The sequence below is a fragment of the Anastrepha obliqua genome, chromosome 2 (assembly GCF_027943255.1).
Source record: "Anastrepha obliqua isolate idAnaObli1 chromosome 2, idAnaObli1_1.0, whole genome shotgun sequence".
Lineage (NCBI taxonomy): Eukaryota > Metazoa > Arthropoda > Insecta > Diptera > Tephritidae > Anastrepha > Anastrepha obliqua.
Window position 1 is genome coordinate 69,445,782 of NC_072893.1, and position 22,716 is coordinate 69,468,497.

A 22,716-nucleotide genomic window follows, 5' to 3' on the forward strand; every position below is an offset into this window, starting at 1 on the left:
ATCAGGCATGACAGATAACATCAGTTTAGTCCATCTGCAGCCTCTCAAAGCCTGCCAAGCTCGCTTGTGGGTTGTAGTAACCCATTTGCTAACCGTGGCTTTGATGGCCGCAGGAGAGTGTAAAAGTTACTCGAACAGATTTTGTCTCACAATACTCGTACCAAGTCCGTTTTGCAATTTAAGTGAAGCCTTCTGGGGGTTAGAGTAAATTGCCAGCAAAGCCGTGTCATCTGCAAAAGTTCCAACGATAGTCTCCTCAGCGACTGGTAGCAACTGGGTGTGGAGCAACTTTCAGCTAAACTCTCAGAGAGTTCAGAGTATTCTTGGTTTTACTTAACAAAGAAATGTCGGTTTTTGAGGTAGGCCTTAGGAGGTGGCAATCCGTCTTGCTAAACGCGGTCAAAGGCTTGAGACAAGCGAGAAATGCGGCTGTGCAATACTTTTTCTGTTCAAAAGCTTTGGAAATACTACTTACGAGTCTGTGTACTTGTTCGATGGTGCAGTATGTTTTCTGATGCCGAATTGTTGCTTTGGGATTAATTTTCGGCCTTCAATTATGGGAATCATTCTTTTGACAAAAATGGATTCCATAAGTTTAGAACTTTAGATTCAATGGGCAATAAGCTGATGGGGTGATAAGATTCCGCTTCCTCGACATTTTCCCCATTGAGAGCCCATTGAGTTTCCATATACGTAAGAAAAGAGACTCCATCATTTGGCAGTTGTTTAAGCGCTTTTCTTGTGATGAGATCGTATTCGGGTGTTTTCTTTGTTTTAAGCTTTTTTTACTGCTGCTTTTACTTCTTTCTTCGCAAATTTCTTATGGGCGGGTCCATTTGGTGAATGAGTTCCAAGGTGTCTTTGACTTTTTGAGCAGTTCGATTTCATGCGGTGTAAAAATTCGAGATAAGTGTCGAACAAATTTGTGAGCTTTTTCAAGATCTGAAGTAGCCCATTTATTATTTTCCTTTTTAATGGCTGAATGTGTTAAAGTTGGCCTTTTTATATTTTTGGCAGATTTCCAAAGTGAGTAGTCAGCGGAAGGGGTCACATCGAGGTTGCTGAGGTAGTTCTCGAGTTGTGTGTTGTGTGCTTGAGAATATCTTTTTATAAAACATTTTGAGACATTATTTCAGCTTGACAATTTTTCGGCATATTCTAATTTATTCTATTTACTCTACAGCGCCTATCCAACCTAACACCTAACGAAGACCCTAAGTACTCCTATGCCACAGGACAGATGACCACGGTATTCCTTACGGAAGTCTATGTCATCTTTAATGTGGCGTACTGGCTAATTGAGAAAAAGTGGCGGGGCAACAGTATTGGAATTTGTAGTGACAGTCAAGCTGCACTGAAAGCCCTAGCTAACCCACGCTGCTCTTCGAAGTTAGTCGGTGAATGTAAGACAAAGCTGAGCAGTGATGCAAAACACAAAAAAGTTAGTCTTAATTGGGTGCTTGAACGTTGGGGTATTACAGGGAACGAGTTAGCTGATAAATTTGGCTAATGAAGGCTCTGCAAGTATGCCACTAGACCCTGAACCCTTTCTGGGTATCAATTCCGCATCGATTCAACTATGGATTGACGACTTCATGAGGTCTAACCATAGAGGTCGTTGGTCTGAGTTGAACTCGTGCAGAGTTGCCAAGTGCTTTGTGAAAGAACCAAACAAGAAAACAGCGACATTTCTCCTAAAACTCAACAGAAAGGACCTGAGAGTACTGGTGGGTGTGAACACAGGCCACAACGTCTGTGGTCAGCATATTCTCTGTAACTGTCCTGCATTTTCCAGAATCAGACTTAGGATATTGGGTTGCGATATACTGATTATGGACAAAGTTCACACTCTTCCTCTTCTGGATCTCTTAAAATTCATCAATGCATCCAAGACATTTGTGGAAGAGTGACCCCAAACTTATTTATCCATTTTACCATCCACTTTTTATCTTTCCTATCTCTATTCTTTCTACTGATATCTATCCGGGTGTAGCACAATGGTCTACTGACTGAGTGCTTGGACTTGTCCAACCCCCCACAAATCTAATCTACAGCGCCTATAGATATATACTTTAATAAAATGTCAGTCAATCGCTTACATGGCAATTTATAATCACTTTGTGATGCGCTGCTCTTCATGTTTGTGCTACCTCAACAATTCATCGCTTGTGCCCTTGTTCAAATTCATTGCTTATTCTGTCAAACACCTGTGCTAAAATGTACACATCACAGAAAAATATTAAAATCATTTAATTTCTCAATTAAAAGCAGCAGCTGCTGCGCCCAAAAAAACGCCACCATCAACTCTATTGAACGAGTAAATATAGTCGCGTCTGCACTTCACCTCCGGTACACTGACAAACACAAGTTAAATATGTAGTTCGATGCCATTGACTTCTATCCGACGGATTTTTTCCGCTTTTACCTCTTTTGCCTCTTTGTTTGCTTTGTATCAGCGCATAAAATCCTTTGAACTACACTAAAAGTGCTACTAGTGGTGCACATGCCACCTGCGGCACTATCATAGCGCTTACGAGCAAAGCTCCATAATAATAAAAAAAATATATGTACATTTTTTTTGTTTTCTTCTGAACGGCAACCAAAAACAAAAATCGTTTCAAAAAATAAAAGTAACATTTATGAAAAAATTACGCAAAAGAAACTGTAAAGAACCGAAAGCAAAAAGTGCATAATGGGTAAAAAGAAAAGACTTAACTTCGAAATGTGCACATGACTTTATGAATTTTAAAAAAATGTTGACAAATATGTTCATCATACGCCCAGCAATCCCTGAATAGTAGTACGTACAAAGAAGTGTATGTAGAAGCACAGGCAGAGTGGCACGCACATACACATGTATGCACATATACACTCACGTATTTGTGTAAAATGTATATGCATTTGTGTGTACGTGTACATGTGTATGTGTGTGCGTGTGTGTGAATGCAGTCAGTCAGTAAGTCAGTCATCATTGCCATTGCTCGTTAGTCATCATCGTTGTCAGCGTACCCGGTCGTCGTTGTAGGCTGTCACGTAGCATTTACTGCATACAGATTTGTTGCTACGAGTTGCACTTCATTTTTTATTCGTTTTGTGGCAAGTTCACTGCACTGCCAAAAGCCTTTCGACAACACACAGCTCACAGCGCAAATACAGAAGAAGCAACGAGCATTGCACCTGCACTCCCCGCCCTCACCATGCGCGTCATGCAAACGACACTCTGCCGCATGCCGCACGCCACCCGTAGTAATGCTGTTTACATTTTCATTCACTGCTGCATGCCACATGCCATCGTACACCACATTTACTATGCTTACCCATATTCAAATGCTGGAAATGGTGGTGGTGGCGGTGATGGTGTGGTTGGGGCTGCTGCTGCCTGAATCATTGCATTTTATTGTTGCAATTAAAAAAATGTAGAAAATATCGCATCGCAGATATTTGCGGCATCCATGCAATCAATGCCACAACTACCTACCACATTGGCTGACACTCGTAGTCGAGTCCAAATATGAGCTTTTACGATGAGCTTTTACTCACACTTTTCATAGTAGCAACAACAACAGCAGTAACACTCACTGCTGGCATTATCCTGCAATATCACGAGCAGTGTAACGGCGGTTGCAGGCATGCAACGCCAACGTCAAACACTTTGCCGCTAGCCCGGCGTCAAGCAACGTCTACAAGTTTTAAACAGCTCTACTTGGCTGTTGTTGCCCCATTGGCATGCACAACTTGCTGATTCTGGCTATGGTGAGCATGTCGATGGTGTGGCCTGGGGTGTGCTGGCGCCTCATTTCAGCGTAGTATTGCGCATATGCCATCAGCTCCTTCGCCAACGTCCTTGCCAACATCCATCCGTAGTGGCAGCAGTAGTAGTAGCAGCAATGGCAGTGCCAGCAGTAGTAGTAGTAGTAGTAGTAATAGTAGTAGAGTGTAGTAATTTTGTGAATGAAATGGCAATGGCTGTCTGCTCTGAGCGGCGGTAGGGCTATGCAGTCGACTTTTATTTGTTTTCGAGTTTTTTGCCGTTTGCATTTTACATTTTTATTTGTTTTGCTTAATTCTTTTCTTTCTCTTTTTTTTTTGCCTGTTTTGCTTTTTTGTACATTTTTGTTTTGTTGTTGTCGCCAACTCGACTCGAGACATTGCAGACTGGCGCACTTGGCTGCCGCGCATTGCCGCTATTTGAAATATTTAATATAGTTAAACAAGTTAATTAGTCGCCGCTGAATGAATGCTGAATGATGCGGAGAGGCCTGCAGACGTTCAACTAACTATTCAACGGCGCAGCAATGGCAATAACAATAATTGCAGCAACAACAACAACAACAACAATAGCAGCAGCAACAACTACATGCAATATCAGCAGTCACCACATTAAGTTGTGCAAATGTACATAGAGTGCATAGTGTGCATAGAAGTTGCGGCAGACATTTTAAGTGTTGCACAGTGTACGCCGCACGGTAAGCGGGATGTGGTATGCAACGCATTTGTATACTAAGTGATGAATTTGGTTGATGTAATGTCGTGCCCTCATCTCTTCTGTCTACTGTCGGTGAGTTTTTATCATTATTTAGCATGAATAGGTATTTTTGTTGGCTTTGCCGCGCACAAGGCCATAGTGGCAGGCTGCTACGACTCTTCAAACAATGGAAAATTAAAATTTCTTTCCTTGTTCCATTTTTCCAAGCGTTGCAGTTTTCAATTCAATATTGTTCAGCAGTGTTGGGAGCTCACCGGATTCTATTTTATTTTTTAGTTTTTTTTTTTTTGTAATTTTGCGTAAATCCATAAAGAGATGTACTTCTATGTAATTGCTGAGAAAATATTTCATATAATGACCCATTCATGGAGGCTCAGCACTCTTTAAATGGGCGCAAATAAATATTTACTAAACTTTTTTGCCTGATCGCCCACAAATTTTTATTTTATGGTAGCTTTAAAGTGTTCCCCCACAGATACACTCTGGGTTTGGCAATGCGGAGCAGCCATCTGGTCAAAGTTGCAGCTGTGAGATTTGGATAAAATATATTTCAATCTTACCATTTAATCATAGAACGCTACACAATTCAAGGACAATTCAAAAATTACAGTAACCCCATAAAATATGTGCACATAGTTTTCACAAACACTAAAATACAAAATATACCACTACACGAGTATAAGTATCATACATACGAGGTGTGTTAAAAAAATATCGCGAATTTTGAGTTTTTTCAAAATTTTTTTTATTTATTCATTAATATCTATTTTGTCCCCTTCAAAGTAATCCCCATGAGATATTATGCAATTGTGCCAACGTTTTTTCCAATCCTCGTAGCACTTCAAAAACTCATTTTTTTTATCTCGTTCAGCTCCTCCTTCGACGTCGTCTTTATCTCGTCAATCGTAGCGTAGCGTCGTCCTTTCATAGGAACAAGAAAAGGTCACAGAGGGCCGGATCAGCGGAATACGGAGCCATCATTAGTGTATTGTTCTTGGCCAAAAAGTCGCACACAAGCAACGATGTGTGAGCAGCAATTTTTGTTCTTCCACAAATCCGAGCGTTTCTGGCAGATTGCTTCGCGAAAATTGCGCATAACTTATAGGTAATATTCCTTATTGACCGTTTTACCCTGTGGCAGGAACTCATGACACACAACGCCCCTGCAATCGAAAAAAAACGGTAAGCAAAACTTTTACGTTTGACCGAACTTAGCGCGCTTTGTTTGGTCTTGGTTCGTGAGGCAGCTTCCATTGAGATGATTGAGCTTTGGTTTCCACGTCATAAGTTATGACCATCTGGAGCAAAATTGGGTCGTCGCGGACAGAGTTCAACATCTAATTAGCAATGTGCATTCGATGCTGCTTCTGGTCGAAATTGGTACGAATTTGGTGGCGACCCGTGCCCAAATGTGCCGTCATGCCCAAATCATTGAAAAAAATCGAATGGCATGAGCCAATAGATATGTATAGGTCCTCAGCAACTTCTCTAACGGTGATTCGACGATTGGCCAATACCATTTTCTTCACTTCATCAATTTGTTCGTCTGTTGTTGAATTGCTCGGGCGTCCGGCACGCTTTTCGTCGTTCACATCTTCTCGACCTTCTGAGACCTTTTTGTAGTAGCTGCTCCGTCAACATTCGGAATGCATCCGCGCACTTAATTTCGTTTTTCACACAAAATTTGATGCAGGTTCTTTGATCCATCTTTTTGAATGGGTAAAAATCGAAGACGAGCCGAAACTGAACATTCAAAATGGCCGAGCTCGTCGGCATGTGTGAGAGACATGAGTACCAACATGTTGGCACCATTTTGTTGCCACATCCTCGTTACTAACTGGTTTACCAGTTATTTACGGCATGACTATATCCAGTCTATGCGGTTTAAGAACCTTATTAGGCTGTTGACGTCTAAGCCAGACAGTTGCTGGAGCCTCTCGAACAGCTGTTTATCCAGGGTTAACATTCTGTCCTTCCATGGGGCAGAGCATTCGCAGAGGAAATGGTAGATTGTTTCTTTTACAACTATGACAGTATGTGTTGTGAGGGATGCCCATTTTGGCTGCTTGCTCTCCCACAGACCAAAAGCCAGTTATGACTGCCGTTAGTCTCTAGGCGTCCCTTCGTTTCATGCTTATTAATGTCACAAGATTGAGGTTGTAGGTAGGCCATAACGATCTGCTAACTTTACTAATTTAACGTTCTGCTGCCACATTCCGCGATTCGGAGGTATTTTTGGGAAATTATATTCTTGACTGCTCCTAATGGTGTGAATACCGATTCTGCAAGCGCGTTATTGATGGCAGATCCCCCTCTTGCCAGTTCATCTGTTTTTTCGTTACCTTCAATGCTCCGATGTCCCGGCACCCAGATTAAGGTAACTTTATGGTTTACACTGAAGGTGATGAGGCTATTCCTATTTTGTTCCACCACCATAGAGTTTGTAGGAATTTCGAAGTTCGAATATACGTAACCTGCGAAAATTAAAAATTCCCGATACTTTTTGAACATGGCCTATGGGTACCATGCTCAAACTCTGCGAAGTACCTAGGTACTTAACTCACTTGTTACTCAAATTGAAAAGTCAATCTATATATTCCTTATTAACAAAATGAGAGCCTTCCGTGATATCGAGGGCGCGTTCCACAACAACCTATCGGACACCATAATAAAGGCTGTTACCGATTTCGGGATCTCTGAGGCTCTGATTGAGTTCATCAGAGACATGCTCATGAGCAGATTTGTGAGCGCACTCCTAGGGGCCTCGAAGATCAGGAAAATAGTCAAAAGAGGAACAATTCAAGGGGGAGTGCTATATTCTCTCCTCCAGATGCTGGCAATAAACTTCTTGCTAAAGAGCCTAGAGGAGAGAGGTCAGTACATCGTAGCCTATGCGGATGATGTTGCGATTGTACTAAGAGGGGAATTTTCCTATACACATTGTGAAATCATGCAAGATTTACTAAACAAGGTTGAAAACTGGTCAAAAGCAAATGGACTAGACGTCAACCCTAACAAAACTGAACTCAGCTTATTTACTAGGAAGCATAAAATTCCAGAAATAACTCCTCCGGCGCTAGGTGGTACGGCACTGTCATTTAGTGATGAAGCCCGCTACTTAGAACTAATATTAGACAGAAAATTCAAATGGAAGTCAAATGTCGCAGATAGAGTAAAAAAGCGACAATAGCACTTCACTCTTCCAAAAAGTTAATTGGTTTAAGTTGGGATATTTCACCCGGTATCGTACATTGGCTTTACACAGCGATAGTAAGACCAATCCTAACATACGCCATACTAGTATGGTGACCGGCTTTAGATAAGAAACATATCAAAAAACTATAGTACATGTACAAAGGATGGCCAGTCTTTCGATCTGCGGTGCCCCTAGGACTACATCTACAGAGGCGCTAAAGATCATGCTCGACCTACTACCTATAGAGCGATTCGGCAAGCAAACAGCTGTCAAGTCAGCTCTCAGATTAAAATGCTCGATCTACTCAGAACGAACCATAGCGAGTACCCTCTATGGTAAATTTGAGAAAAATCCTCCTATATTCCTGGTGCAAAGAATTTCTGTAAGACCAAGGACAAAAACTTAAATAAAGTCTTTATCACGGCGTTTCCTTCGAAAGAGTAATCGGATAACGGACTTGTTATTAACAAACATAAACATCTATACAGATGGCTCAAAACAAGATAACAAAGTAGGTGGAAGGGTTTGCTCTCATAAACTTGGGATCAGCCAACTCTTTTCCCCTATCTGATCATTGCAGTGTAAAAGGTGAAGTCCAAAATAAACAAGACTGATGTAAAAAAAATGAGTATCGACCTAATTTTTTACTTCTCCAAACGTTATATTTTGGGTGGTGGCTCTTCTAGGGCCTTGAATTCGGCACTTTGACGCTTAGTTTAGATTCACTGTTGGAAACACCACGTTTCATCAGCAGTTACAATTTGTAAAGGACGTTCTCGCCTTTTCTCGCCTCTTTAATGAGGCCTTTCGAATGTTGAATTCTGAGCAATTTTCGGTCCTAACTTGTGAGGAATGAAATGTGCACAGACTTTTCGTAAGCCCAAATGATCAGTTAAATGCGACAAATCGATGTTTTGGAGGTATTCAACTCCGATTCCATTAATTTCGACGATGAAGCTCAACGAAAAAAAAAGAAAGTCATCTTCAAATTGCTTATCAACATCTCCCCCGACATCAAGCAACACGCGGCCGTAAACAGCGCGTTTAGTACCGAATTATCATGGGAGATTAGAAATGGTGCCTGTGCATCAATATGAAGCAAAGAAAGGATTGGGTGGCTTGAGGAGATGCGCCAGAGCCGAGAGTCAAGCCGGATCTTCCTCCAAAGAAGATCATGATATGTGTTTGGTGGGACTGGGAGGGAGTCGGTCACTGGGAAATGCTCGAAAATAATGCCACGGTCAGCAAGAAACTTTACATTGCCCAGCTACATCGCGAGAATGAGGCTATACGACTGAATAGACCTGATTGACATGGTCAAGCCATACTCCTGCATGAGAGCGCCAGGTCCCATGTTGCACAAGTCAGAAAAGCCGCACTCTAAGAACTCGAATCTGAGGTTCTTCAGCATCCGCCGCAGTCTCCGAACATTGCACGGACCGATTACCATATTTTCCGCTCACTATCAAACCATATGAAGGGCATTACCTTCGACAACAAAGAGGTTCTTAAAAACTGGCTCAACAACTTCTTTGACAACAGGCTAGGCGATTTGTGGCGGAACAGCATCAATAAATTGTTTGAGAGGTGAGAAGAGGTTATAAAAAGCAACAGCGAATATATAATTGATTAACTTATTGATATAATATAATTATTGTTTTTTGTTTAAACAAAAGTCTTCGGTAAAAATGCTACGAACTTATTCCCCGACCCATTATATTAAAAAGCACGCGAGCAATGGCAAACGTCCGAGTGTATTTCTGCTATGAAAATTCTCCTCATAAAAAATATCTGTTGTTCGGAGTCGGCTTAAAACTGTAGGTCCCTCGATTTGTGGAACAACATCAAGTCGCATGCCACAAATAGGAGGAGGAGCTCGGCCGATTTATTTTATTTTTATTTAAATTATAATGAAAGCATTTCAACTAAAAACAGAAATTGCTTCTGTTTCTCTTTAAGAAATCTAAAGTTGTTAAGTGATTTATAAGTGTAGTATTAAGGGGGAGCCTGCTTTGGAGGGTTCAACAAATCGATTTTTTTCTTTTGGCATAAATGTCTTCCCAAACTATCCAAGAATGTGTCCTCAAAATTTCAGAAGCAAATTCAAAATATTTTCGGAGTTACAGAAGAAATTGTGAACAAGCGTCGAGCAGGTATACGACCGGCCGGATCGCTTGAAGTGCGATTTCTCGGTTATTTATTTTTGCGATTTTTCCTAATTGGCGGGAAAGATAGGGAAAAAATTAAACGTTTTATCGAAACGAGATAACATTGATTGTATTCGGAATTAAATTCTCTTCTAGTTGAGTCTAAGAAACCTTAAGAAAGTTATGATTAACCCACTTTTTAAACAATTTGAAGTGAATTTGTTTTTCCAGAAAAATGATTTTTTTTTTAATAAGCAAAAAATTGTTGAATTTCTCACTTTTTGTTAAATTTTTTTGGTTTAACTAGAAGTTATACTATACCAAAATAAAGAACTTTTTGGGTTTTTTGTTTCAGATGAAAATTGCGACCTGCATCTTTCCCGCCGCACGACACATGCACACTCGAGGTGGCTCGGCAAAATGCTTGTACCAGGCATAATATGACATATACAATATTTTAATGAAAAAATTTGAGAAGACTGTTGAAATATATAACTATAAAACCAGAAAGTTTCGTTTTAATAGAATATTTCTTTCCTTCCCAAAAAAATCCACGAAAAAATCGATTTTTTGAAGCCTCTAAGCAGGCTACCCCCTTAAGTATTTCATTTTGTACGCAAGCACAGCTAGTTATTTAAGGAAAACAGATACTACTACTGCGAACTTACGTGAAAATGCCTGCTTATTAGGATTGTTATGGGCCAACTGCCATCCTTGGCAACATTTCAAGTGTCACTTAAAGATTGTTAACTGGAATTTGCGCTCCTCAATCAGTAGCGTAAACTGAAGTAATTATAAAAATACACATTCATAATAATACTTAATCACAACAAAAACATCGTGGTACAAAAATGTAGAAATATGAACTTTAAGCTACGAGGGCGGGAAAAGCGTAGGAAAAATATGCTGGAATACCAACAAAGAATCGCATACATCTTTGCACTTCCGAAAAAACAGCTTACTGGCTTTAGCAAGTTTTGCTTTTATGAATGAATAAAGCATGCGATTTCTAAAGAAAAACGATTCGCAAGCGACTTTTATTAATCTCAATTATTAAGCTAAGACTATGTCGAATTGGTCGATGAGTAGCTTAGAAATGACTTTAGAATTCAGCAACTGAGTGCTCAACATGGAAGAAGTGCCAAGTCGACTTAGGTTCTTTTGTCATGACTCGACATATATGCACTTACTTATTTGCTTACGCCTTTTATAAGTATGCAAGTATGTAAGTATGTTGTCAAGCGTGGAAAGGACGAAACTACCGGAAGCGAAAGCGGAATAAATCCCAGCGCTGCTCGTTCGTACACACACACACACAAAGGACGAAAATGCGAGTATTAATATTATTGTTTGTGTGTACGTGTACACAAGAGTGCATTGTTTTTGTTGTGGATGTGTGCGGGCGTACTCATATAGCGATATGTGCTTCACCCGCACTTCAGAGAATGATACAAATATGGATGTACGAGTTAAAATATGGCCAGCAGGCGAAGATTGTTGGTGTTGTTTCTCGGTGTTGGGGGCAATGATGGCATCACTTGCACTTGCTTCCACACGAGTGCACTGCACTGTAGTGCACGACGCCGCGGCGCAACGCGCTATGGCTGTTGACTTGCGCGCCGCTCGATGCCTGCGCCCTGTTGCAGAGTTGCCTTTCGTCGAAATGAAAATGTTAGCGCAAGCAAACCAAGTAGTAAACTCAACTGGTGGAGAAACAAGCAGCCAAGTAGCCAAGTAGCCAACAGCCAAACAGTCAACCAACCAAGCAGTTGACATCGATTCGCTCGCACGACAGCACAAAATGTAAAGCGGAAACGGAACTGAGGGTTGGCGGGCATGACCAACGAATGCCGAGTAAAAATATATGCATGTATAGGTATGTATGAATGGTTTTATGTGTATACTTATTTAAAATGCTAAAGAGTCGCAGAATGCGTGAAAAAGTTTGCAGCAAAATAATGGCGCCGTAGAGGGCAAGCAATGCAAATGCAACGATCAACTTGAGGTGCAGTAGCGCCGAGTGATTTTGGAGTTGTGTTGGAGTGGACGAACAACTTTAAAGATGCGAGTGCGAAAAAATTAAATTCGGCCGCGGCGCGTATTTCATAAAACTCACAATGTCAAGAGTCGCAGAGGATTAAGACGTAAAAAATCTCTACCAAACGAATGCAACGCAATGCCATAAATGCAAGCATTCAAATGAATAGAGAATTGTTGGATGGACAGAGCGGATGAACAAACGAACTGCGTTATGAACGGCCGCTGTGGTGGGAATTTAAATTAAAAATCGCAAAAATGCAAAAGTCGAGAAATGCGAAATTGATAAGCATCGTGTTATTAAAAAGTTCCATCAGCCAACCAACCAACAAATCCACCATCCGCCCATCCAGCCACCCACTATCAGCACCAGCAATTGCTGTCTGTTGCTGCTGCAGCTGATTACTACAACACCGCTTACACTTCGCCACTGTCTCAACAAGTCACAAATAAAAGCATCAACGTCAACTCGGAAATTGATCATAAAGACCGATAAGAAAAGCAAAATTATTATTAGCGTCAACCAGGATGCCAGGAAAATGTGAATGCAAAAAACAAAAAACAAAAACAAAAAAAAATTACAAAATACACAATTTGGCTTTAACAGCTGCCGTGTTGCAGCTGCAGCAAGTGTGCATCTAGCTGATGGTGCACAACGCTATGAGAAATCACAAGCTGAGTAAATTGCAAATGGGGCGCCTTCACAAATAGCCAACGTCCATTGTCGTAGAATGCTTAGCAATAGCAAAGAGGGATCAAGCAGTGATAGTAGTTGTAGAGTAACGAAATAATCAACGCCGGTAGGAGTAATAGCTTAGAATGCTAGTTTTGTAGGGGACAGTGTCAAGATTCGAGAACTGGAGAAACAAATAAAATGAAGCATACTTCAAGGCATATTTTTCAATTCTTTATGCGGCCGCCGTAGCCGAGTCGATTGGTAAGTGACTACCGTTCGGTAGCGCACGAGCTCGAAAACGCGGACATGAAACACTAAATTGTAGAAAAAAAATTTTTCTGGTAGTGGTCGCTCTGCGGCAGACAATGGTCACCTGGTGTTTTTCTGCAATGAAAAAAGTTCCTCGTAATAACAAAACCATCTGCCGTTCGGAAGCGGCTTAAAACTGTACGTCCGTCCGCTTGTGAAAAACAGCAAAACGCACACCTTAAATTGAAGGAGGAGCATTTTAATTAGTAAAAAAGTTAAGTTTATCCAGAAACAGGTCTCGGCTGCACGCTACTTTTTAGCTACACAAAATTATATGGGAGATTTTAACTTAAGAGTAGTAATGAGATTCAGCAAGGATGTTGATTAGTTCAAAGAGATATGATTTAGCCAAATGAGGGCTTCCCAATGGGCTTCCAACTTTCGCCTCACTGGGCCCAACGAATGCCCCTTCAACCTAACCTAACTTAACGACATATTTACTACATACAGAGTTCTCGGAAACCCCATATTTTAGAACTTCGATTGCGTCGAAACAGCTTCAAGGTCTAATTTCAGATGTTGCTGCTATAAAACTCATTTTGCTTATTATGCTAATGTAATGCTAATTTCTCTTTTAAGATTGTACAAAAAGAAAAATAAGTGTGACAGTTATAAACCATAGTATTGAACTGGCACGCAGGGAGTCAATGAAGTGGTACCCCTTGGAAAAATATTGATTTTAACTACATCCTAGGCATAAGGTTGTATAAGACATTCTATGTTTGAGTTTTCCAAAGGCAGTCTTTCTTAGAAGAGAGGATTCCTTTTTTTTATTTAGTTTTTGTTTTGGAAGGAGGTTGAAATCGAAATATCAGAAACATCTCAGAGGTGCCGTCACACCAATGGTATGTAGGACACATTCCCACTAATACTATAACAATCCTCCACCTCGGCTAATTCTACCCTGGGACCACAAAAGTATAACTTTTGGGTTGAGTCGCGTTTCCAGTCCTCTCCAGCAGGCATATGATGGCTATACACGATCGATAGTCCCAATTACTCCCACTGTGTTTATAGGTGTTTCCAAAGTAAAGGAGACATCGGAAAACCGTCTTGTCTTCTCTACGTCTGTGCTTGTTGTCGGTTCGTCAGAAACTGTCCGCCTTATCTGTTGCTGCATCGTTTTGCATTCCCAATCAATATGGCGAAGTCGCGTCATGATCTTACCTACGAACGTTTGCGCTGCCTCCCACTTACCGCTGGTTGCGCACATTGCTCGTAAGAGGGTGCTGGGCTTGTTCCAGGATAGCTCGTTCCACTCCGAAGCAGTCGCAATAAAACATGACGTGTTCTGCGCTTTCGTTAGTATTCGGACAGTGTGGACAGAAAGCACTGGCAGACAGCTTAAAACGGTGCAGGTATTCCTGAAAACAGCCAGTCCGCTGAACAACTGCGAAAGGTGATAGTCGATGTATCCATGTGTTCTCATTAACCACTCATCAACACATGGTATGAGTTTAGTTTTCAGATCCAACGTCCGTTTTGTGACTCATCCCATCGCTGCTGTTACCGGCCTATTGACAGCAGTCGTTCAGCTGATTTTCCTACTAGTGTGCGACGCGCTCCCTGCCCTTTATAGAGCCGAAACATTTTAGCAGACTAGGGGTCTGTGTCCAGCAGACATAGGGGTCTGTATGGCAGAGGAAGGGCGGGTTGTTTAGCCGGTTTAAGCGTTAAAACCAGACGTTGTAGTTTCCATCTCGCTGGGAATTGTCCTTCGGTAAAGCGTGCCGTGTATAGGTCCGAAAAAATTTTCGCAGTTGACCGTACTGCTTCCTTTAACGCTATATTGGGAATCCCGTCACGCCGGTGGGCTTTGCTATACTTTATCCTCGTTAAGGTCCTAGGAACTTCTTCTTCTGCCACTTGTGGAACTATTACAACTTCTGATATTACACCGTTTTGTGAGTCCCTTGAGTGGGGGAGAGAGGACTGAAACTATTTTTTCCATAATACCTGTAGCCGGGCGGATTGGCTGTGGTGGTCGTGGTTCTTTAATTTTGCCGATTGGTTAACTTTCATTTATTACATGATGATTAGTTTATTCCTTTATGGACTCAGCCGTCATTATATACGAAGTGTGGGTATCTATGCTTTAATCCAAAAACGCTCCATCGGAATTTTCTATTATTCGAAACAGTGCGTAAAGCCTTCTTTTGACAACTCTTTTGCTGTGCGTTTTCTGTTACAGCCTCACTGATCTAAAATCTTCTTAATTTTAATGCAAACTACGCGCTAGTAGGAAACAACCGAGGATCTATCAAATCGTCGCTCAACAGAAGAATTCTGGTCGCTCATTAGACACGTATTCACACACTCGTCCAATCAGTCGTTACACGGACGGCAGCGAAGTAACATAAATGAGTATTGCGTTTACTTTTTTCGTATATCACCAGCACAATCTCAATTTAATCTGGGTTTAATCTGGGTCACACGTCTAAAATTCTATTCACTATGCTCAACACCTATTCGGCAATTAGTTACATCTTCATTTATACAAATCATTAACCAGAATCTTCGACATAATGGATAAGTAGAAGCCAGGAAAGGTGTCGAATCGATAACTTTGGGTCTTCAGTCACATTCACTTCCGACCTTCATCTAGGCTTCTTTAGTACGCTTGAGAATCCTTAAAAATTGTTAGGATGAGAATCCTTAAATATTATCAGTTAACCATTAGTTGGATATTGAAGAGTTAAATTTCTAAAGCACATTTTTCGCATTTTTTGACAAGTATAGCATAAAAAAAAATCTGAATTCCCTAGACATTTTTCTTTCATTTAGCATAATTTTTCAAAGCTGGCTCCTAACTGAAACTTTCGGGTCCTTTAAAAAAGTCTAACGTTATGTAAAAAACTAAAAACACAGATTAACTACCATTGAGTTATATGGCATCGCATACACATCGATTTTATCATTTGTGAGAAAAAAGTTCGGTCAAAATCGCGAAAGCGGTTATCGCGCCAATTAAGAAGAAAAAGAAAGAAAAAATTTAAAGTTTATTGTTTTAGTTAGTTAGTTTATTGATTGAAGTGGTGATTCACCAGGAATCCAATCACCATATTTTCCCCATATCCTACCTACAAATAAACTATAACCCCTCTGTGCGATTGAGAAACCTTACAAGATTTTTTACGTCTATGTCGCACTGTGTAGCCTAATAAATATTTATTATAAAATATTTACTTCTTTTTGAAAACATACATAAGTATGTACATGTATATTCATAAAAATTACTATAGTGAGAATACAAAACTTTACGTATAACGCGATACCGCTACCCGGTACTCAGTGAATTTTACAGAAACAACTGTTGAGCTATTGAAATTATAGAACCTTTTCACAAACAACTTTCCTTTTTCTAGTATCCTTTTTGTCATTTTCCTTATTTACATGAACCTAAATCAACCCCGAGCGTGAAACACCTATTAATAAGAAAAGTCTCTTCGAATAGCGGTCGCTCCTCGGCAGACAATGGCAAACCTCCGAATGTAATTTTCCCATGAAAAAGCTATTCATAAGAAACTATGGCCATCAACCAAATCTGGCCAATAATTGACAAAATTTCATTCAATGCAATTGACAAAAATCTCCAAAGAGGTACTGTATGAAGGATCTAAACTATTTGGATTATACTGACGACATCTTAAGTTCTCAAGTAAACATCTGCAGTCCAAACTGAATGATTAGCGCGACCAATCTTTAAGGTACGAAATCAATTAATATACCTAAATGCTACCCAACCTATTAATCTTACCATTGCTGGCCAACAGATTGAAGAAGTTGAAGAGTTCGCGTATCTTGGTAGCCAAATTACTGCAAACGGTGGCGCTTTCGCTGATATAACAGCTCAAAACAATGTGGTACTCCAAGCACCTCACGGAGACAACAAAAATACGTAATTCTAACACCAAATGGGTCTTATTGTATGGTTGTGAGTCCTGGTCACCAACAGCGACGATTTTTTTTTTATAGTGGTTGCTGAGGGTTCAAAATGTCTTCGCACTTACAGCGACCGCCGTCTACTTTCTTTGTGTATCCTCTCCTTCTGGGGAATCTCTTCCCGCACTCCTTTCAATATTACTTCGGGAGGGCCCAGAACGGCATCCATAAAGGACCAAGCCAGCTTTCATGCTATAGGCTCGTCTTCTTGTGTCTCTATCTGTGCGGCTTCGCTTTGTTGCACTCTATCGAGGTCAATCTTTTTTTTCTTCGTAGTACGTTCTCGATGTATTTCTTTATCGCGTTCCAGCTCTACTCGCGTTCGAGCATTTTGCTGATTATTTTGCTCGGCGCGATGTCGCCAATCTGCTCCCTCAGAGGATTTCTTTCCGCGAGCCATCCATCGCAATTAAAAAACGTGTGCTCAACGTAATCGCTCAGCGCTTCGCGGTATATGCACTTGGAATCGGTTACCTTGCCCATGCGTTTAGGATATCACCGGAAGTAACCGTGGCCCGAGAGGAATTGAGTTAAGAAGTAGTTCACGTCCCCGAAGTTCCTTTGGACCCATTTGTCAATTGATGGAATAAGTTTCACCGTCCATCTGCCACTCGGTTCCGTGTCTCATCGGCTTTGCCACAGCAGCATGGTCTGGCATCTCCGTTCTGAGAAGCTAGTGATGACGTCTTTCTTCTTGGTATCCCACGTATCCATTCGTTCCCGGACAATGAGGTCGATGGGTATCTGCCCGCTGATCACAAAAATTGCTGCGCCTGAGACAGTGCGGTAGGCTGAGGTAACTCTGAGTGCCGCTGTTGGTTGCACAGCTTCCAGTGCTTTACGCTTTGCTTTACAGTTTAGCACAATTCCGCATACTTCGTTGCCGTACAAGAGAATTGAGTTTTGGCCGCCATTATTAGGTTTCATTTGCTCTGTATTGGCCCACCGATGTTTGCCATAATCTACTTAGCATACCCGTGACCTTTGCTGCTTTGGTAGCTGTATGCCGTATCTGGGCCCAGAAAGTAAGCCTGCAGTCGAGTTGAATACCTAAGTATTTCACTACACAGCGGGATTGTGTCTAAACTGCAAACATTTGTAAATCGATGCCTCCGCATAGAAATACCCGCAAGTGACCAGAAAACTGGATAGCAAACGCTGACTTGCTGCGAATCGCAATCAATTTACAATTGACCTCGAAGTCCGTAAGAGGAAGTCGGAGTGAATTGGGCACACCCTCAGAAAACCAGCCCAAGAAATACCAAAGATGCCTATGGAGTGGAACCTAAAAGGGTTTAGTCGCAGAGGTAGGCCCAGAAGACCCTGGCGATGCAGTCTGCATGACGAAATAACTCGCCTCGATCTCACCTAGACTCAATTGTGGTAAAACGCAAACTGTAGAAATAAGTGGGAATCATAAGCTTTGGCACTATGCGCCACATAATCGGCCCTTAAGCAAACTATAATAATAATAAAAATCTGACCATTTCGGCGCTTTTTTAGTTCCCTAATCTCAATTCACCCATGTCATCTAGTTTTACGCCTTGTATCCAGCCATTCTCACATAAAAGTTGTAATATTTTCAAGTGAATCTTTTCATAGATTTGTCTACACTTAAACACTGTGCGACACTATTTTTAGTTAGTTAGATTGGCAACATAAGGCGCTTGTCAACTACTGGACATTGCATCAGCAGCACAAAACCAAAAAAAAAACACAAAAAACAATAGGCCAAGCGCATGAACATTATCAACATTTTTACCACACAATCTACTGAACGAAAATTCATAGCAAAGACCCACAGTTTTCAGAAACAATTGCACATGAAACAAAAACCTGCAAAAAATTCGATCCAAAGTAAAAATCAAGCAGAATGAGAGAAATGAACAGGAAAGAATTCAATCGCAGTGGAAATCATCTAAACTCAAATTGCATTTGTAAGTTACAAAAGCTCGGGCAAAGAACCCATTCTCACTCGACGCTATATTGCCGGTGCCAGTGCAGGGGTCAGTCAGCTCAATGTACTGAGTCAGTCAACAGAAGTATGAATGAAATGGCATGGCTGCATTACGGTTGCGAGATAGGGAAAGTGTAAAAGAAGAGAAGGAACAAAAAACGATTTCTGTATTGGAGTTGTGTGTTTGAGTGGGTCCTCGAATGGCAACTCTAAATATGTCGCACTTTGATGGGTGCGCTTGTGTGGCAGTGCGACGAAAGTCGTCCATTTACCCTGTGGCTGCAAATGTAAACAGACGTTGGTAGTTGGTAGTTGAAATTCGCCTGTGGCGCGACTCTTGTAATGAAAATGAAAATGGACATGGCACACTCCTTGATTAAATTGGCATCATTTTGTGGCTTGTTCCATTAGCTGATTCCAAAGTGTTTTTTCTTCGTTTTGTTGTTTGTTCCTTTCTTTTTTTTTTTTGTGTTGTAGCACATCTTGTGGTCTGCGCTCACCTGCTGCTTGCTTACCCTACTACAACTTTTTCATTTTATGCATTATTTTTTCTTTTAATTTTATTCTTTGTAGTTTGTTGTAGTAACTCGCAAGTCATTGCCTTCTTCTTCGCCACTTCAGATGTTTTGGTGATCAATAAACACAAATGAGTTTCGAAATTGCTAAATCAGTTCTCGAAATTACTCCAATCAAACAGCAAGCATCTTTAATTATTCTTATTAATTTGGCTGCTATGCGAAATTAAAGTTCCGCACAGAAAATGCGCTAAGCTTCAATTTATTCCTGTGCTGAAATCCTTTGGCATTTTTATATTCTCTTGTGGCTCATCTCCGTTTCAAATGCCCCTTCAAATCGTCCTACAATCCCGCCAATTTACCACTGAGTGGATTTAAAGTTAAAGAAACTTTACGTTTTAATATTTCCCTCGCTTTTTTGGATTACTCTCTTCCACCACTTCAATAGTTGCTATTGTGTTTTTGTGTTTCGGTCTTTTTTTCGCTACTTTTTCTATTCAGTTTTTGCTCCTTTACTTTTGACTTGTCTTTGCTGCATCAGCGCAGCGCACGTGCAGTCGCTCCGGCTCCGCTTACACGATTTTCAATTCTACTCCAAGTTATGCTCTGCTCAGCTATGCGCTTTGCGTTTGGCATTTTACGCTGCGTATTGAAGTGGCTGTCGTCATGCTGTGGCGGCGCTGCATCATCTGGTATGTGGGCATTGGTATGTGCTTGGTTAGTTGGCTGACTGTTGGTTGTCCTTTTGCCAGTTGGTGGCCAACTTCCGTTTTTCACTTTAATGTTGTTATCCGGAATATCCTTTTGGTGCCACTAATTGAGACAAAAAGGATGCGGCGCAAAGTTTACTATGTTGAAAGTGGAAATTTCAAAATTATTCAGTTTTTTTTTTTGCTTTCAAATCCTATATTCTCACATATTACATAGCATGCATTTTACACATACTCGCTCATATTTATGTGCATATGTGTGTGTATGTGTCTCTTGTTGGCAGCATCAAAATTGCTTAGAATATTGTTTATAAACAGAATTTACTTTAGCCAATTTGCTTTACTCAATTAAAACGAAATGGCGGAAATATGAAATTGATTATAAAGCAAAAATTTATTTTTATTATTAAATTCCAAAGCTCGCTTTTGTACAATGTTTTATGCGAGGTATGCTTTGCGGCTCTTATATGAGTAATAAACCATTTTATTTGATAAACACAAATGTCTGCGATTCTCAATTATATACATATACAGGGTTTTTCAATAAGGACGGGTAGATGTTGAAATGGAATAAAATGGCGTTTGCTGTGTAGCACGTAGCGCCGTCCTGCTGGAACCACATGTCGTCTAGGTCCATATGGTTCAATATGGGCCATAAGAAATTGGAAGGGCCACCACGTCTACCGAAAAATGGGCGCAATGCGCGCAACGTTTGCGTTGATGAACACTCATTTTGATAATAAAGTTTTATCATTTGAACGTGCTGTTCAATCGTGTAACTTGCCATGATCATTTGGCATAAACAACTGAATAATAAACAAAAGATTTGACAGATGTCACCTAAACAAAATGACTGCCACAGGGCGCCAAAATCGACCCGCGCCAATTGAAAAACCCTTTATAATTGGCACTACACCCTTCCTGGGTGTTTGGTCGATCTTCTCCTCCTATTTGTGTTGTGCGTCTTGATGTTGTTCCACAAATCGGACCTGCAGTTTTAAGCCGCCTCCCAACGGCAGATATTTTTTAGGAGGAGCTTTTTCATAGAAGAAATACACTCGGCGGCTTGCCATTGCCTGCCGAGTGGTGACCGCTATTAGGAAAAACGTGTTCGGTAGTCACGCACAAACCCATTCGGCTACGGCGGCCGCGATGCTCAATTGATTTATGAAATAAATAACTGAGCGAACATCGCTCGCATTTGTGAAGTGTTTGAAAGTTCAAGCCACCCACTCATTCCTGTCTGACTCTTAGGAGCCCGAGCTTAGCTTTTAAGGGCTTAAATACGTCTAAAAGCGCCAAAAATGCGTTAAAAAAAAACTTTTTTTAGAAAGGATAACAATAGAAATAAATATAAGAAATTGTATACGTTGTTGATTAGTACTTAAACTTTATAAAAAAATGTATTTTAATTTTTCTTAACAAAAATTCGTATATAAAAAATCACGTGAACCAAAGTACAATGAAAAAAGGTTGCTCCACGGTCTGCATCAAGAATGATAGAAACAAGATTGCGCCCATCAGAGAGTGCCTGGTGTCATTTTTGCCAAGTTGTGCAGTGTTGCCAACCATTTGCTCTTCCCAATAAAGTCACTCTGAGAAGATTTTAGTGCTACTGCAAAAGTTTGATATTTTGAAAGTGAAAATTTAATTTTTTGCTCTTTTTAAGTTAATGCAAGAATATTAAATGTTCTTCTCTCAACTCTTCTTAACATTCCAACAATTTTTAAACATTTTAAAAATAATTTACTGAATTCGAATTAAAACCATAGAGGTGTAATCGTTTCTTCCGGCCATCAATCCTTAATGCGACATAGGGCATCAAGAGGTGTATTCATAGTTTAAATAAGCAACAAAATACCAGGAAATACTGAAGAAACCATAACGACATTTTTACAAAAAGAGTACCTTATTGTGTTACATAACCTCAAATATAGCAAAAAAGTCGTCCTCTTAACAAAAAATATTTATTTAAAAAAACGCGCATTTTGAAGACAATGTGTCACGCATACAAAGTTTTTTAAGTAATTCAATAAAAATTTGTTGTTTTATTTTCTATAAATGGACATTTTAGTGCGTTAAATGTTAAGCTCGGCAACACTGCAGTAGCTAGAGAGAGATTTGACTGCTGGAAGGAGAAGAACACCAGCAACAACCGCAATCGCGGAAAATGTGACCAGATGTTAATAAATGGGAAAGCTAAATAAACTGAATGAATTATTGAACTAATTTTAAAAAATGTGTACTTTACAAAATTATGAACATTACATTTTTATTAGAACAGGAAAGAACTAAAACTCCGAGACTAAATAACAAAAAAAAAAATCAAAAAATATTAAAACATGTATGAGTTATCATACAGACCGTGCCGGAAAAAGTAGTTTCGAAAACAAACGAGTTTCAAAACGCATCAAACTCTCGTCGGCCAGTTACATTTTCTACCATAACTTCGTAGATATCTATGGAGAATTTTTACAATCGACTTACACAGAAATAGGTCTAGAAATATAAAAAATAATAATCTGTAAAAAAATCGATTTTTATTTAATTTTGGACATGTGGAACCCCTCAATTGAACTCCTTGACAACGAACAACTCTGTGACTGCTAAGTCCGCGGCTGTTAGATCTCTTTCGCCACTGAGCGCAAATTTTATAAATAACTGGTAATAGTTAGTGACGCCATCCGTTATTGTTTCATTTGCCTTCCTTGCCTCCACAATTCTCATCAAGCTTACAAACA